The 7,330-nt window shown below is 44.5% G+C and overlaps 1 protein-coding gene across 1 annotated transcript in view; it reads left to right on the top strand.

Moving 5' to 3' along the window:
* The first annotated feature begins 7,128 nt into the window (after positions 1-7,128).
* The window catches only part of Gnpnat1 (glucosamine-phosphate N-acetyltransferase 1), an 11,637-nt gene continuing 11,435 nt past the window's right edge, over positions 7,129-7,330 (top strand). The window contains exon 1 of the mRNA XM_055612245.1: positions 7,129-7,187. The gene's annotated coding sequence lies outside the window, so the exon portion shown is untranslated. The remainder of the gene's footprint in view (positions 7,188-7,330) is intronic.

Below are 7,330 nucleotides of genomic sequence, written 5' to 3'. Positions count from 1 at the left end.
TTTCTTTCTTTCTTTCTTTCTTTCTTTCTTTCTTTCTTTCTTTCTTTATTATGTATACTGAGTTCTGCTTACATGTACACCTGCATGACACAAGAGGACAACAGATCTCATTCCAGATGGTTGTGAGCCACCATGTGGTTGCTGGGAGTTGAACTCAGGACCTTTGGAAAGAGCAGTCAGTCCTCTTAACCTCTGAGCCATTTCTCCAACCGGGCTTAGGCCTTCTTGACTCCGTTAACTACAGAAGATCAAGGGGACAGATCATACTCAGCCCATAGCTGCCCGTGACAAATCAAGGTGGGAATCTGTTTGGAGATTCTGTCCCACCGCCTCCTCTTCTTTTTTTCTCCTCCTCCTCTTCCTCCTCCACTTCCTCCTCTTTCTCCTCCTTCTCTTCCTCCTCCTCCTCCTCTTTCCTATTCCTGAACCAGCACTTGGCTCACATTTTTCCCATACTGGAGACGGACCCTGCTGGGCCATCTGCTCTACCTCTGAGCCAGCCCTCCTTTTTATTCAGTTTTGTTCTGACATATAGTCCAGCTAAGTTTAGTGCAGTGCCCACAGAGGCTAGAAAAGGGCATTGAACCCATTGGAGTTGGAGTTGCAGGCAGCTGAGCCGGCAGATAAGGGGACGGGTCTTCAGGAATTGCAGGAAATGTTCTAACTCCTAAGCCATCTCTCCAGCCAGTGTGATGGGTGGGTGTCACACCTGCATGTGTGTTTGTGCACACGGGCACGCCTGGTCCCCTCAGCAGCCAGAAGAGGGAGCTGGACCACGGGACCACGGGGCTAAAGTTACAGACAGTTGTGAGTTCCCATATGGGTCCTGGGAATTGAACCTGAGGGCAGAGGAAAGTGTTACATGTGTGCGCTGTAGAGATGCCTCAGCAGTTAAGGTCACTGCTGCTCTTCTAGAGGACCCACGCTCAAGTCCCAGTACCCACATGGGGGTTCACAACTGCCTGTAATTCCAGTCCCAGGGGATCTGACACCTTTGTGCCTCCTTGGGCACCAGGTTTGCGTGTGGGTACACAGACATAATTAAAGTAACCCCCCCACATCTACACAGAAACAGTCACACCAAGGCAAGCAAGCAGGAGCTGCAGTAGTTCCCATTAACTTCAGAATAACAACCAACGGTCAAGCCTATGAAATCTGGATCTGCAAGGTAACCATGCTGGCCTTTCTTTCAGTACTTCAAAGTCAATCCGCATTTCCCTTGTTCCCTGTCTAAACTGCTCTCTCCTTAGCAGGCTTATTTTCTTGTTTAGCACTCTCTTCTGTGGCACGTTTCCATATACCTCAGGTTGGCCTTGAACTCATTATGTAGTGAATACTGGTTTTGAACATCTGAGCCTTTGCCTCTACCATCAAAGAACTGGGGTTCCAGACGTGTGCCACCACACCTGGCTTCTGACTCTGATATCCCTAAAGCTTTCAATGACCCTCCAAATTTGGTTACATATTACCTTTTGGTACTTCTCAACACTTTTGGGGATTCCTCTGGTACTGAGCTAAAACCAGGGCCTGATGCACATTAGACAAGCCTCTGCCACTGGCTCACATTGCAGCACCTACTATCTGACACTTTTTCATCACTCAGCGCAGTTGTAAGTATCTGCACGTCTCGAAGGGCTGGAACTGTGCCTATCTTATTACTCTTAGAATTGTTAGTGTCTAGCATCATCTAGACACGAGAGAGGAAGAAAAATGACTGAAGAATGAGCAGAGAACTGTAGGGCAGCACTATGGATGTTATAAAGGAACCCAGATGCTTCCTTTATTAGCCTGCATCTCTCCTTTTGCTCAGGTCTCTGCGTAGAAGGACTAGATTTCTGTTCTTGCTGTGGATCTGCCAGTGAAATAGAGAAGGAAGCTGGTCTATATCTCCGGTTTTCAAATGAGAGAAAAAAAATGAGGTTCAGAGACTAAAACTACTGCTTTTCTTCTCCAGGGAGTTTGGATGACCTTTGAATCACCATGAGGCCATGTGTTTTCTCTGTTTGACATCAAAGCCTGTCCTGCCAATGAAAACCATTCCTCCTAACCCTAAACCTGCCCACAGCCAGATGGTATCGTACTGCAGTTACTGGTCTTTCCTAAGGGAACAACATTCTCTAAATAGAGATTTGCCTCATACAAAACAGATTCTAATTAGGGTATGCTGTATAATGAAAACAAAACCAGATTGTAATCAAGTTCAGCCTGTGTGTATCACCCTCGCACTCTCCCCTCCTCCATGCTGGGATGCAGCTTGGGCTCTCACTTTTCCACTAAGCTATGTACCCCCTGCCAGACGCCACCATTTTAACACAGCTCCTCAACAGTAGAGAGTTTCCTTGAGACACCAAGTTCTGGTTGTGTAACAAACGGTGACAAACATGTCTATGACAAGCGTGCTTCCTCACTAAGTGAGCAGCCTGTTTCCTCAAGTACTGAGGAGTTCTAAAAGAGTGATTTTCCACACACTCCGTGGCATCTGGGAGCAGCTCTACAGTATAGTCCCGTGAGAGCTGAGCAAAGGCTTGGGGCTCAGCCCAGGCTGATCTCATTTTCTGCCTCAGTCATCAGCATCTAGCTCTTGAGACTCTTATTAGTCATTTTAGTCAAAACATGATGGAAGTTACCAAAATGTTTATGTGATATAGCTGATTTCTATGACAACAACAATCAAATAATAAAAGGATATTTTAAAAGTAGAAGAATCATAAATATGTAACTAAGAAAACTTTTTGTTCAGTGTCCAACGATTTGAAAGAACAACTCAAGGAAACAGCTGTTTAAGCTCTTTGTATGTTTTGTCACCCACTGTTTATAAATGTATGTGTGTATGTATGCATATATATATATATATATATATATATAATTATGTTTTTGTTTTTTGAAACAGGGTTTCTCTGTGTATCCCTGGCTGTCCTGGAGCTCTCAGGGTGGCCTTGAACCTGGAGATCTGTTTGCCTCTGCCTCCCAAGTGCTGGGATTAAAGGTGTACCCTACTACCAACCAGCAGTAAAGCCCTATTTAAAACAAACAGAATAGAAGCCAAGTGGTGATGACGCAAGACTTTAATCCCAGCACTTGGGAGGCAGAGGCAGGTAGCTCTCTGAGTTTGAGACCAGCATGGCCTACAGAACAAATTACATGATAGCCAGGGCTACACAGAAAAACCTTGTCTCAAAAAAAAAAAAAAAGCAATAAAACAAAACAAGCCCAAACAGCTAGAATAGTTAAGAGATGACTTTTAAACGAAGTCATCAAGGGGAACTCCGGTCCCAAAGGAGATCCAGGCCCTCCCTTCTCTGGCCTCTCAGGGGACCAGGCAAGCCCATGATGCACATGTACCTGGCAGAAAGGACGGTCATACACATAAAATAAAGATAAAGAAGTAAAACCATCAAGAAGTTTTACTTCTCCGTGTTTTTATACAGGATTCATTCTCTATTTAACCGCTTTAAATGATACTATAGAAAGATGCTATTTCAAAAGATGGATTAAGAATATAGCAAATAATTAGAAAGCTAAGACCAGCACATATACAATAAGTATGTTCTGAAAAGTAGCTAGCTTGGCTGCCAGTTAGTAAGAATTAGAGAATCAAACAAGCTAAAGCATTGTTTCTAGGGAAGTAAGATGATTATCTAGGGTTAGCTGGGCTCATGCCTTTAATCCCAGGATTCAAGAGGCAGAGACAGGCAGAGCTCTGTAAGTTTAAGGCCAGCCTGGTCTGCAGAATGAGTTCCAAGGCAGCCAGGGCTACAGAGAGAAATCCTGTCTCAAAAATCAAAACAAATCAGAAACAATTAAGGTATTAATTTTCATAAATTTTCTAACCATTTTCTAAAAGGCAGACAAAAGCTCTATTAAAAATTTTACAAACAATAGCCAGGAGGTGGGGGCACATGCCTTTAATCCCAGCACACATGGAGGCAGAGGCAGGCAGAGCTCCAAGTTAGAGGCCAGCCTGGTCTACAAAGCAAGTTTCAGGACAGCAAGACTACCCAGAGAAACCCTGTCTTGAAAAACAACAACAAGATAAAATTTCACAGATTTTGTTTTGTTTTTTTTTTCATGACAGGGATCCTCTGTGTAGCCCTGGCTGTTCTGGAGCTCGCTTTCTAGACCAGGCTGGCCTCTAACTCAGAGATCTGCTTTCCTCTGCCTCTGGATCTGCTTTCCTCTGGGTGCTGGAATTAAAGGAATGCTCTGTCACTGCCCAGCAAGCATAGATGTTAGCTTTTGAGTTTAAAATTTTCATGGGAGTTTTCAGATAAAACTAGCAAAATCTAGCATCAAGCAACTCTAGCGATTCCTTTTTTTTCTTTCTTTTAATTTTATTGTTTGGCCCTGACATTGAACCTGGGCACTTGGGTATGTTAGGCAAATAAGTTCTCCACCCCTGAGCTGAAGGCCAAACTAATAATCATTTTATTTTTTTTGGAATGTTCTTTCTTTGGTGATATTTACAAGACTTACTTCCTTTCAGAATTAAACTCAAATGACACCCCGGAGAAGCCTTCAATGACCATCCCATTTTAAACTGCCAATCAGGTATGGTGGGGACCAAATATTCAAGACCAGCCTGGACTACATAGTAAGAATATATAAATAAAAAGAATTATACCCCAACAGTTCCTTTTCTATTTGTTTGTTTTTAGACAAGGTTTTTCTATATAGGCTTGGCTGTCCTGGAACCTACCCTGTAGACCAGGCTGGCCTTGAACTCACAGATATCCATCTGCCTCTGCCTCCTTAGTGCTGGGATTGAAGGAGTGTACCCCTACGACTGGCCTTTTCTTGTTGTTGTTTTTTGTTTTTTGGTATCATTTATCACCTCCTGACAGTAGCTTATAAAGTGTTTTATTTCTGATCTGTTCACAATCTAACAAGCCTATGAAGGAAAACCTTAGCAAATGTTTTCTGCGTTATCCCAACACTTGGCACGGAGAGTGAGGTATCAACAAGCAGCCATGGGAGGTGTCCCTGGTATACTCTAAGTGTGAAAGAATGGGAAAGCCTGACACAGTGTACATGTGCTGTATCGTCCTGCGTGAAAGGAGAGGCAGGGGACAGCAAAAACACTGCAGTGCTCAAAAACTGTGCCATCTGCCAGCCAGCTAGCAGTTTTAGGCAAGGCTGTGCTTCCAAATTATGGCCAGCCAATCGTGAGTGGAACATCATCTCTTTCGTTAAGGACATCATGTATTTCAGAATCTGTTTATGGCTGGGTGGGCTGGGCCCCAGTGGGATTGCATGGAAAGATTATGCTGCCATTCTGTGTTAACTGTCATGCAGTTAACAAAGACATAAAGTTTTGCTGTGCTGGAATTTGGGTAGCTGTCTGTTGTTTCACCACGCTGTAGTTTATTCTTTCCACACACAAATACGTGTACACAAACTAGCATTTTAAACACATATTCCCGGTCAGGAAAGATGTTAAATGTTTCACATTTATTATTTTATGAAATCCTCACAGTGTCAGATGAGGCACCAGATACCGGATAAGGAAGCTATGTCACTTTTGAACAAACTTGTTCACAAGTTAAGTGGAAATTCAAGCCATCTGAAAAAAAATATCTACCAAGCTGTAAACATGATCTTAACTCTGCAGGTAAAGCTATAGGGACAGATGACTTCTTATCCTATATATTTTTTAATGTTTCAAGTTTTAAAAATTTATTTAATTTTATCTTATGTGCATTAGTGTGAAGTGTCAGATCCCTTGGAATTGCCATTACAGACAGTTGTGAGCTGCCATGTGGGTGCTGGAAATTGAACCTGGGTCCTTTGAAAGAGCTCTTAACCACTGAGCCATCTCCCCAGCCCCGTGTTTCAAGTTTTTAAGTAAGCAATATATGTGGTAAGCAATTAAAAAACTGTTAAATATTTTAATGAGTTTAGAGATGGAAGTCAAGTGGTCTGTTGGTATATTCAAGACATTTCCTCTCTCTCTCTCTCTCTCTCTGTGTGTGTGTGTGTGAAAGAGAGAGAGAGAGAGAGAGAGAGAGAGAGAGAGAGAAAGAGAGAGAGAGAGAGAGAGAGTCTCTCTATGTATCCCTGGCTGTCCTGGAACTCATTACATAGACCAGGCTGGCCTTGAATTCACAGATTCGCAAAGCCTCTGCTTCTCTAGTGCCAAAGTGAAAGGCTTGTGACACCATGCCAGGTACTTCTATTTGTTTTTAAGAAAGGGTGCAGGTAGCCTGGACCAAACTTGGCTAACATATATACATACATATGTATATATAATATTTTATATATATTCTTAAATTTAATCTCAAAATGAGAGAGCTTACAACTGTGGTTGATAATCTGTGCTACTCTTTGAACTCTGTGCCTTGGTAATAAAATGCTTTGAATTTTAACAAGAGCTACCAGCTGTGTGACTTTGTAAAATACTGTCACCAAATCTCTGCTTCCTCGCTTGTCAAATGGCACTAAATGGTACTTAGGACACTCTGGAGGTGGGAGTCCACACAAGTGTCTGTGGACCAGGATTTCTCAGCCTTTCCCAGTACTGACATTACAGTCCAATCACTCTAGGGGCTGCATACTGTAAAATTGTCACAAGGGCCTGGTCTCTACCCACATCTGCTCTTTACTGTCCGGAGAACTGGGGCCATTTCTTCCCAGAGTGATCTGACACGCCCCTGACAGCGGGAAGAGCTGCCGTGGAAAGTCCACCGTGCTAACCCTAAAAGATATGAAGGAGCCAGGCACGGGGACTCCCGGCACTTGGGAAGCAAGGCAGGCGGAGGCCAGCCTGCTCTACATAGTGAGTTCCGGGACAGCCAGGGATATGTAGAGAGACCCTGTCTGAAAGAGAGAGACAGAGAGACAGAGACAGAGCGGAAAGACAGAAAGGAGAGACAGGGAGAGAGAAATAAAAGAACAGTTCGTCGGACGGGGAAAGACGAATGGCTCCAATCCAGTTTCTAGAAGACAGGAACCGAGCCACGTCTCAGATATTTGGGAATCGGAGGCCGTAATGACTAGCACGTAACCCAAGAACTGATTAATGCACCGCCTGTGAGGGAAAGGGGCAGGGTGTACTGATAGGGCAGGAGGGGCTCCGAGAATCAAAGAGAGCCATTCCGGTCATCGCATCGCTTCTACTCCTGCGACTTTCAGGTAAGCGTGAGAAGTGACAGTGGCACGGGGCGGCAGCCATAGAGAGGCGCGCCTGGAAGGTAAGCTGCTGACGCAATCCGTGTCCCGGGTCTTTGCCCTGTGTCGCGGAGTCACCTTAGAAGCCCCAGAGTCCTTCCCGCCCCCGAGCGCCGCCTCGCCCCTCCCCTGGGTCCCCGCCCCGCCCCTTCCCCGGAGCGCCGCC

This window comes from Psammomys obesus, unplaced genomic scaffold (genome assembly GCF_907164565.1).
Source record: "Psammomys obesus unplaced genomic scaffold, mPsaObe1.curated_primary_1811, whole genome shotgun sequence".
In the NCBI taxonomy this organism is placed as follows: domain Eukaryota; kingdom Metazoa; phylum Chordata; class Mammalia; order Rodentia; family Muridae; genus Psammomys; species Psammomys obesus.
The sequence above is the reverse complement of the archived record's forward strand: the minus strand, read 5'-3'. Positions and strand labels throughout refer to the sequence as shown.